Here is an 11,822-nt window from a genome sequence, read left to right on the forward strand (position 1 = left end):
GGAGGCCTCGACTTGTTCGATCGTTGTATCTTTTGTGCTAGCCTTCTCTAAGGCACCCCATGTTTATGTGTGTACTCAGGTATTGTTGCTTCCGTTGACTCTTGTGTTTATCAAGCTTCCGTATTCTAGCCCTCGAGGCCCCTGGCTTGCAATATGAAGCTTGTATTGTTTTATTTGTGTCTAGAGTTGTGTTGTGATATCTTCCCGTGAGTCCTTGAGTTTGATCATACGCATTTGCGTGTATGATTATCGTATGATTGAATAGAGGGCGTCACACCACTAAGAGCTATTGCGCCACCATCAAGTCCACGTGGCCCTCTTGGGAAGTGGTGGGGCCACCTGGTGCCCCCCCGGTACCCATTCATCACTCCCGGTACAGTGCCGGCAATGCCCGAAATTCTTTCGGAATCCAAATACCAACTTCCTATATATCAATCTTTGTTTCCGGACCATTCCAGAGAACGCTCGTGACGTCCGGGATCTCATCCGTGACTCCGAACAAAACTTCGGTCACCAGCACCTATAACTCAACTATACCGAAATGTCACCGAACCTTAAGTGTGCAGACCCTGCGGGTTCGAGATCTATGCAGACATGACCTGAGACACTCCTCGGTCAATATTCAATAGCGGGACCTGGATGTCCATATTGGATCCTACATATTCTACGAAGATCTTATCGGTTGAACCTCTATGCCAAGGATTCATATAATCTCGTATACCATTCCCTTTGTCCTTCGGTATGTACTTGTCTGAGATTTGATCGTTGGTATCTCTATACCTATTTCAATCTCGTTACCGACAAGTCTCTTTACTCGTTCCGTAATACAAGATCCCGTGACTAACTATTTAGTGACTTTGCTTGCAAGGCTTATATGTGATGTTATATTACCGAGTGGGCCTCGAGATACCTCTCTGTCACACGGAGTGACAAATCCCAGTCTTGATCCATGCTAACTCAACGAAAACCTTCGGAGATGCCTGTAGAGTACCTTTATAGTCACCCAATAACGTTGCGACGTTTGATACACACAAGGCATTCCTCCGGTGTCCGCGAGTTACATGATCTCATGGTCATAGGAATGAAACTTGACATGCAGAAAACAATAGCAACAAAATGACACAATCATATGCTACGTTCATAGTTTGGGTCTTTTCCATCACATCATTCTCCTAATGATGTGATCCTGTCATCAAGTGACAATACTTGTCTATGGCTAGGAAACCTTAACCATCCTTGATCAACAGGCTAGTCAACTAGAGACTCACTAGGGACACCGTTTTGTCTATATATCCACAGATGCATTTATGTTTCCATTCAATACAGTTATAGCATGGATAATAAATGATTATCTTGAAACAATAAATATAATAATAACTATTTTATTATTGCCTCTAGGGCATATTTCCAACAAGTACCCCCCCGGTCAAATCTCACTATATTTATTCTTTTGTCAAGCTGATTTTCAACTTCAGCTTTGAAAATTTTGAATTTATCCAATGCTTCATTTCTTTCTTTGATTGGATAAATATAACCGAAACGGGAGTAGTCATCTGTGAATGTTATTAACGAGTCATAGCCATCCACGCTTTTCACAGGAAATGGTCCACAAATGTCAGTGTGGATGATTTCCAGATCCACGTCCATTGGCTTGAGCTTTGCTGCCATGTTGCTCGTCCAAAGGATGTGCTCTCTAATGCCATGGCTACCGCTAGTGTAGTTTTGTGTAACCAGTTGTTTTATCAACTGGGTGGCATATGTCTTTGAAGAACCAGTGAACTGGCTCTTTATCTTTATAAGCATCTCCCATACGGAAGTGCACTATGCAATTGAGCCCACAATGGTGTTCTCAATTGTATTCTTTATAAATGCCAAGCACTTTTTTTGGCATTGATCCACTTTTGATTGCAGACGGAGTAGGACATTTCCACTGGAGCATGATCCCTCTCCTTTTTCTCCCATGCAGAGGGAGTAGGACATGTCCACTTTTGATTGCATAGGGAGTAGGACATGTCCACTTTTGATTGCAGTGGCCTCTCTGACTGGCTTTGTAGGTTTAATGGGTTTTGGTTCCTTGAGAACCCGGTCCACCTCAGCACAGACAAAATCCATGTCTACTTTCTTCCTCCACTCAAAGTAGTTATCACCTGTGAGTGTTGGAACATCTTTTAGGCAACTCATCAGGTGAAAGCCTCCTGAAATCACAATTTAAGTAAGATCAGTATAACAATCATATGCATTAATCTAACGTTGGTCAAAATTAACATACAACTGCCTATGCAATTAAAACTATATTACCGTTGGGCAAAAATAGAAATAAATGCACCTTTAATTCTAATAATGATAAAACATGATTATGTTATTAACAACGTTGATTAGAAAATAACAGAATCATATTCTATTTTAATAAACAATCACTTTAATGTGCTCTTTTATTTTAACTCTCTCTTAACTTTTATTTTCTTTGTAAAAGAGCACTAAAATAAATACTTTGCTGCGGAAAACGTGAATATAAAATTCATGTACCTTTTCTACTTTACAGAAGAAAAAATCTGTTAAAAATAAAATTTCATGAACTTTATTATCCTTTTTTATAATATCCATGAACTTTTCTTTTTGTAAAAAAACTTTATTTTTATTTTCAAAAACTTTTACTTTCGTTTGCAGAAAAATTTCTATTTAATTTTCTATTTTCTGAGCAAGATTTTTGTTGGAAAATTAATGCATAGAAAAAGAAACGTAAAACTGTTTAACTCTGCCTAAATAACTGAATAGAAAAAACAAGAAAAAACTAAAACAAAAAATTGAACAAGACGCTTTGGACCGAAACCGGCCTGACCCGAGGAGTGCTCCCGCGCAGCTCGTGGCGTGGGGCGCCGCTTCGGCCTGCCCTGCCTAAGCCGGCTGGAGCGCAGGCCTCAGCTGGGCCGCACCACCTCCACTTTCGGCCTGACTGGCCCAACTGGGGTTAAGTTTTGATCTGCACCGTCGGATCTGATCCGAAGGCCGAGCGCAGATGTAGCTGGGTTAAAAACCCATCCTGCCATCGAAGGAAAACCTAAGCCCATTTTTCTCCCCCACCGCGCCGCTCCCCTCCTTGGACTCTCTCGTAGCAGCTCTCTCTTGCAGCACTCGGGGGAACTCCCGCGACTCTCTCTCGCAGCGCTCGGGGCAGGTCCCGCAACTCTCTCCCTCGCGGAGCATTCTCTCGCTCGCTCGAGATAGCAGCGGCCACCAGACGATGGTACAAGGTCCGGCCGCCGGCGTCGGGGCGGATCCCTCCGCGTCACGTTTGTCGTGGCTTCCCCGACTGCCTTGGCCTCTCTGTCGTGAAGTTCTCTGCCCGCACCCATCTCCTCTTTCGGCCCGAGCCGCGGCTCCCTTCTACCACCACTGCGACCGGAACCCTTGCGACGGCGTGCAATGGCGGCCCCCTCTGCCCCCCTTGACGGTGCGCGCGAGCTCCCGAGGGAGAGCATGCCACCGTCAAGCGGTGCGGTGGGGTTCCCTTTTGCCCCTGCTGAGAGGGTATGTTCTTTGCGCGTCCCAAAAACCGCTCTGTTGCCATCCCCCTCGCTGGTTGCGCGTCCGCCTTGCGGTGAACGCACCGCCGTCGAGCGGTTTGGTAATGGATCTCTTTGCCCCTGTGGGGTTGTGCTTTTTATTTGCCATTTTTTGTTTGTTTTTCAGATTCGATTCGTTCTGTTCTTTGCCCCCGGAGAGGTGGTACCTTCTTCTGACGCCTTGGCTTGCCAATGCGCGTCGAGATCAAGAGGGTCGGCGCGGCCTTGCGGCGATGCTCTTTGCCGGCGTGTCCCGAGGCCGTCTCCAATTTACTTTGCCCTTGTAAGGTTCTTTTGGGGAGGGGAATGGCTTTGTTTTGCTGTTCCTACCGAAAAAACTAAACCAAAACTAGTCTAATACCATTGATAGACTTTGTGGATCGGATCGACTAGGGTTTCTGGTAGTAGATAGGATGGGTTTACCTTGCCCCACACTTGAGGAGCTCATGCCGGTATCCATCGGTGAGGTGGTGACGGCGACAACGACGGAGAGATGTGCTGGCGGTAGTGCTTCCCGTGAGCACCGCGCTGACCCTAGATCGGTAGGGCGTGTAGGTGGGGAAAGTGGCGGCGGTGAATCTGTGTCTCGTACCCCGACCCCCACATCTGTTAATACAGCACAGGTCACAGGGGCCCACCAACCATAATGGGTTGGGTGCCCCCGATCAGGGCGCATGGATCAAGGGTCCGGTGGGCCGTTGGGCCCACGCGGAAGAGATCAACCTAACAAAACCGGGAAAAGAAGATAGCAGAGACAGGGGCGTGGGGGAAGATGAAACATTGCTTGTGGGTTGTATCCGACTCCGAGAGTGAATAGCAGAACAGCAGTGCTACCGAGACGAAGGCCGGTGTAGATGGGGTGTCGAGGTCACCGGTGCAGATGGGGAAACACGAGGGGTCGTGCGTGACCTACGGGCGAGGAGGCACGAGCAAGAGGGCAGCGGAACTAATGTTGGCTCGACGGCAGGATGACAAGCGGGAGTTCTGAATTCGGTGAGTCGGTGCTGGTGGCGGTGAAGGCGGCGCTCGCCATTGTTCAGAGGTGGGGACTGGGGAGGAGAGGAACCATGACGGCGGCAGCCAAGGTTCTTTGGAGCATTTACAAAAACATCCTCCATCTTTGTTATAACTACACACCTTTTCTTGTCCTTAAGTATTTTCCTCAGCCCTTATTTCAAAGAAAAAAGAAGTTGGCGGGTAAATTCTTGTAGGAGTATTACTCAAAACAAATTGTGCTTACAAATTACAATTATCTTTAGCTAACTCTAAAGAATCTATCGGGTCAGGACCAGGTCATCATGGAGCAACTAATGAAGAAGCATTTCTTCGGAACATCCAAGTGTCATTTGAAGGTGGATTAAGAGCGCATCATTTGACGCGCTCTGAGTCGCCGGAGCGTGTCATGTTTCAAATTTTTTCTCAAGATTTTTTCACATGCATTTTTTACCTTTTAGATGATTTTTTTTGGTTTTTCACCAGTCCCTTTTAGCTTTAGGACAAAAAATACATGAAAAACGTGTTTTTCCTTTCGCTACGCGTGCTGTTTTGCTTCCGCGAGAGACACAACATGCCTCTCAGAAATGAAAAAGTGTTTTATTTTTCTTTTGTGAGAGGCAGTGTGATTAAAAATGTGATTTCTTTTGTGAGGGGCATAATTTTGCTTCTGTGAGAGGCACACATGTGCTTCTCCCGAAAGGTAGTGTTGTGCTTCTCAAAAACGAAAAAAGTGCTCCCAGTATGAGTTTTTGACTTTTTTAGCCTTTTTTGTGGGGAAAAAGTTAAAAACTATCAACATGGAATCTAGTTTTCAAGATCTAAACGCGAGGAATCCAATAGTGAAAACGATTCAAGATTTGGATGCCCGGTTTAGGAGATAAACCATTTTGAATAAACGGATCTACGGAAAAAGGGAAAACTCCTATAACGTGAGGAGTGGTGCCCATGTAGTGTGCCACTTGTTGCCACCTAGGGAGGTGGGAGTGACCTTTGCAAAGAGTGCTCCTTAGTTTGTGATTTCGGGTCATTATTTTATCCTTCAGTCTAAAAAATAGCTAAGCTATCGCCAACCTTAGTTTGATTGCGATTTACATGAATAACACAAGAATCACAAAGAGACATAAGATGCCTAATCTCTCTAACTACATAATAATCAATCGATCTATGAAGATCTAAAGCTTGAATCAGCTTGACAGCAAGGACATAGTCCATTTCAACTATAATTGGCAAGTCGCTCCTCTGGGTGGCACAAGACAATCATTCCATGCAAGCACAGAGTTAAACTCTAAGTGCTTCTCGACAAGAGAAGAGTTCTCTATAGCTGAGTAAATAATATCAACTCCATGAGTGTCATCCTCTGTAAATGAACCATCGATATTCAGTTTCATCCCTCTTGGCGTTGGCGGACACCACACGAGAGGGGGAACTGGATGCTTTATCACACGTGGGTTTTTCAAGATTATATTATATGTCACTAGTGACTTTCCTTTAATCCTATCAGAGGTAAGATCGATCTTCGGGCCTACCAAGGAGTCTAAGTAGCTTAGCAAAAACCATTTAGAAGCTTCCATGGGGGTGCAGGTTTATGGTGCACTACTTCATTATGAATGTGCCAAATTATCTAGAAGGTCATAAGAACCATGCTACAACGGATCAAGCATGTGTAGTACCATTCTTTTCCACTCTTCCAAATGGAGGCAAGATCAGGGTGGTTCCAGACCTACATAGTTGCCCACACACACACACGAGCATAAGCACAACGGAAAAGGGGTGGAAATTGTCCTCGACCTCCATGGCACAAATTGGGCATATATCGTCTATCTCCAATCCCCTAATGTGATTCTTTTGCCAAGTTGGCAGGGCACTCATCATAGTCTTTGGGGCAAAGTTTCAGACTGGGGTGGGATTTTGCTCGACGAGATTACTTTCCTACAAATATGTGACCCTTCCGGTCTAGTGCTTGATCTGTTGGCAATGTCCCCATGAGCATCATCAAAAGCAAGTAAATCAGTCCATATTTCCTAGGCCCCCATGCTAACGTGTCATCCTCTAGTCATGGTGAGGCTTAAATTTTCATAATCTCAGTAACATCAGCCAAAACAAAATATTATTGTAGCAGCCCAATATTCTGAGACACATTCTCATTCAGTAGATCAGACACAAACTTGATATGACATCTCCTCTACAAGGTAATGAGCTTATATGAGTATGGGCAGGGAATCCAATTATCCCTCCATACTTGAATGCTTCTGAAGTTCCCAACTCTCCATACCAAGCCCTTCTTCAAGAGTTCTAGCCCGTAGCTAATCGTGTGCCAAGATGATGATGCATTCCCTGTAAGCAATATATATTCAAGCTTTCCCTCGGGGTAGTACCTGGCTTTGAGTACTTGTGCGCATAATTTTTTTGGCCTAGCGATCAACAACCAAGCTTGTCGTAGTAGTAGTGCTTGTTTAAACAAACAAAAGTCATGAAATCTAGCACCACCTATATCCTTTGGTTGCAACAACTCATGCCATGCATGTCAATGAACTTTTCGTTTACCTTTTGATGAACCCTAATAGAAACTTTGCACCATCATAGGGAGCTCATCGCAAACAAATAAGGGTAGCTTAAACATGCCCATAATGCATGTGTATAATGCTTGCGCTATGGAAATAGTGAGAGTCTATCTACCAGGCTCGGCGAGGTGTCCATCTCCCCACTGTATAAGACACTTTGTCAGGCTTATTTGTAAATTTTGAAACCGTCCTATGGACGTCCGACTATCAGGAGTTGGAAGACATTGGTACTTCTATTCAAATATAGTACTAGTAATATTCATCACATCTCCAATTTCATGTTGTGTTGCAATCATACAAGAGCTACCAAACAATATGGAACACATGTTTAAATTCAAACTCTGGCTAGTTTCATTGCTATATAAGTCCAAGGCATACTTATTTTTTTAGCTTGTGTCTGTTGAGGCTTCAAAAAACAACATGGTATCATTTGTAAATAATAGGTGTGAGATACCCGGGGCTCTTCTGCAGAATTTAATGGGAGTAATATCCCCAGCAGTAACACTATGTTTGAAGATTTTTGAAGAAAATGAGTATTCAAACACTTCAACATCATTTGTTGAATTTGATTGACTCGATGACACCTATTGATAGAGTTGTTTTAAGGAATAGATATTTGAGGTGGTCGGTGTTGTGCCAAAATTTATTCGCGATACTAAAACCGTGGAGCTCCAACTTATGATTGGCTTTACTTCTTGTTGCTATATGTAGAGATAATTCTCCTAATTGCAACATCGTCACAGAATTGGAGATTGTGTGGTAAATGACCGACCTTCTCCAAAGAAGTATGTAAGTCGCAAATAAGAGCACTGATCGCTGATCTCGAAAGAGACAACCCTACTTGATCCATAGTGCACAAAATTAAGCCACATTGGAAACAAATTGCATAGAGTAAATTTGGGCATAACCCCATCACTCTGTGTTAAAGTTCCAAAAGACAATGATTGGGAGAAGTGTTTGAGAGTCATGACTAGGAGGCACTAGTGGGTGTTAACGAAATGTTTGATAATTTGTTCTCTTCATGTTTGAAAACCCCTAATGAATTTGTTTTATGAAGAGCCTACAAGAATATACATCTTAAAAAATGCTTGCCTAAACACTTGGTTAACAAATAAAATTTTGTTTGAGAAATTATAACTAGTGATAGGAAACTACACATGGTCACGCAACGTGCTTAGGTGCAGCTTTTCAAATGCGAATACTTTCTTGAATGGAGTTGCGTGATAAGTGAAGATGGATATGCTATACTCTCTTGAGCCGGCAAAACTTGTTTCTACTCGATCAAGCTCCCTTTCATTCCCTTGTTTTCTTGTTTGCTCGAGGACGAGCAAGTCTTAAGCTTGGGGGAGTTGATGGCTTGAGAATTTATGATTTTTTGAGTGATTCTCATTTAGTTTTCATCGAATCTTTATTGCTTCTCATTTATTTCTAACGCTAATCCTCCAAAAGAGAAGAAAATGTGTTTTCCATGGTTTGTCAGGAAATGGTACTTATGGAGGAAAAGCAAGGAGAATTACTGTCAATCAAGTCAAATGGAGCAACTTCCATGTCGAGAGCCACTCCATTAGGAACAAGAAAACAAAATGCGACCTTCCATACGACCGCAAACGCTCGTTTGAGCGGTCGTATGAAGTGCCAACAAGACCCCGCATCTATACAAGGCACTTTTGTGAAGGGAACCACGGGAGAAGAGAATCCTAGCCACAACCACACCATCCAGAACAAAAGAGGAAGAAATCGGAGGAACCTTTGGGGGTCTTCCTAGCTTTGGTTCTTTCATATCCATCATATTCTCAACCTTCGCCATTATAAGAGGAATTCCAAGTTGTGAGAACAATTGTAACTCCACTTTCATCTCATGTGGAGATCGAACTACTTGAATCATCCATTTCATCTTATTGTGGATTTTCACGGTATTATCGATATGGTTTTCATTGTGTTTATCTCTGGAGTGATTGGTCCCTCTCTTACGTGCATGAGTAATTCCGCATAGGCATGGGAGATGTAGGTGAGTGGTAAGATTCATTTGTTCCTAATTTATATTTCGCCATTTGTATTTGTAGTAGTGTGATATGTCTAGTAAGTTGTTATATTGTGCTGAACTCTATGTGTGTTTTCCAAATTAAGGGTCCATGCAATAGGTGCTCAAGACCTACATAGGTAACACATGTTGTTTAGGGAATCGGTGACCTCTGACATGACAGGTGGAGATATCTATGAGGATCAAAGACAACATGAGATAACGGTGAACCACAAACCTTAATGTTTGGTTTTGATCCAAGGACCTTAACTGTGGAGACGACCACCCTATGGCAACGGCAAAACAGGACCATAGAATGAGATGTAATCCCTCGTGGAGGAGTTTCATAAGTTTAGTGGGAACGGCCTAAATAAAAAACATATCAAATACTATGAGTATGATACAAGGTAACTAGTATTACCATCGCACCGACACATTTGATACATACAAATATCCTTACCATAAACTAAATTCTCCCCGCGCCTAATCTCTTCATTGCAGAAAACACAACTCTTCATTTATTTCTATTTATGGTATTCACTTTAAATAGTTGCAACTATCATTATATCAATCTTTTATGCTTATTATTCTAGTTTATTCATTTACTAGAACAATAACTATATTTGCAGAATTTCAAGCAATTACTTCACACAAGTGTTGGGAACGTCGCATGGGAAACAAAAAATTTCCTACGCGCACGAAGACCTATCATGGTGATGTCCATCTACGAGAGGGGATGAGTGATCTATGTACCCTTGTAGATCGTACAGCAGAAGCGTTAGTGAACGCGGTTGATGTAGTGGAACGTCCTCACGTCCCTCGATCCGCCCCGCGAACAATCCCGCGATCAGTCCCATGATCTAGTACCGAACGGACGGCACCTCCGCGTTCAGCACACGTATAGCTCGACGATGATCTCGGCCTTCTTGATCCAGCAAGAGAGACGGAGAGGTAGAAGAGTTCTCCGGCAGCGTGACAGCGCTCCGGAGGTTGGTGATGACCTTGTCTCAGCAGGGCTCCGCCCGAGCTCCGCAGAAACGCGATCTAGAGGAAAAACCGTGGAGGTATGTGGTCGGGCTGCCGTGGAAAAGTCGTCTCAAATCAGCCCTAAAACCTCCGTATATATAGGTGGGAGGGAGGGTTCCTTGCCTTGGGGTCCAAGGACCCTCAAGGGAGTCGGCCGAGCCAAGGGGGAGGACTCTCCCCCCCCAAACCGAGTTGGACTAGGTTTGGTGGGAGGGAGTCCTCCTCCCTTCCCACCTCCTCCCTTTTTTTTCCTCTTGATTTTTCTTCTCTTGGCACATAGACCACTTGTGGGCTGTCCCACCAGCCCACTAAGGGCTGGTGTGTCTCCCCCAAAGCCTATGGGCTTCCCCGGGGTGGGTTGCCCCCCCGGTGAACTCCCGGAACCCATTCGTCATTCCCGGTACATTCCCGGTAACTCCGAAAACCTTCCGGTAATCAAATGAGGTCATCCTATATATCAATCTTCGTTTACGGACCATTTCGGAAACCCTCGTGACGTCCGTGATCTCATCCGGGACTCCGAACAACATTCGGTAACCAACCATATAACTCAAATACGCATAAAACAACGTCGAACCTTAAGTGTGCAGACCCTGTGGGTTCGAGAACTATGTAGACATGACCCGAGAGACTCCTCGGTCAATATCCAATAGCGGTACCTGGATGCCCATATTGGATCCTACATATTCTACGAAGATCTTATCGTTTGAACCTCAGTGCCAAGGATTCGTATAATCCCGTATGTCATTTCCTTTGTCCTTCGGTATGTTACTTGCCCGAGATTCGATCGTCAGTATCCGCATACCTATTTCAATCTCGTTTACCGACAAGTCTCTTTACTCGTTCCGTAATACAAGATCCCGCAACTTACACTAAGTTACATTGCTTGCAAGGCTTGTGTGTGATGTTGTATTACCGAGTGGGCCCCGAGATACCTCTCCGTCACATGGAGTGACAAATCCCAGTCTTGATCCATACTAACTCAACGAACACCTTCGGAGATACCTGTAGAGCATATTTATAGTCACCCAGTTACGTTGCGACGTTTGATACACACAAAGCATTCCTCCGGTGTCCGTGAGTTATATGATCTCATGGTCATAGGAACAAATACTTGACACGCAGAAAACAGTAGCAACAAAATGACACGATCAACATGCTACGTCTATTAGTTTGGGTCTAGTCCATCACATGATTCTCCTAATGATGTGATCCCGTTATCAAGTGACAACACTTGCCTATGGCCAGGAAACCTTGACCATCTTTGATCAACGAGCCAGTCAACTAGAGGCTTACTAGGGACAGTGTTTTGTCTATGTATCCACACAAGTATTGTGTTTCCAATCAATACAATTATAGCATGGATAATAAACGATTATCATGAACAAAGAAATATAATAATAACTAATTTATTATTGCCTCTAGGGCATATTTCCAACAGTCTCCCACTTGCACTAGAGTCAATAATCTAGTTCACATCACCATGTGATTCCAACGAATCCAACACCCATATAGTTATGGGGTCTGATCACGTCTTGCTCGTGAGAGAGGTTTTAGTCAACGGTTCTGAAACTTTCAGACCCGTGTGTTCTTTACAAATCTTTATGTCATCTTATAGATGCTGCTACTATGTGCTATTCGGAAATACTCCAAATA

Source organism: Hordeum vulgare, chromosome 4H (genome assembly GCF_904849725.1).
Source record: "Hordeum vulgare subsp. vulgare chromosome 4H, MorexV3_pseudomolecules_assembly, whole genome shotgun sequence".
NCBI lineage: Eukaryota > Viridiplantae > Streptophyta > Magnoliopsida > Poales > Poaceae > Hordeum > Hordeum vulgare.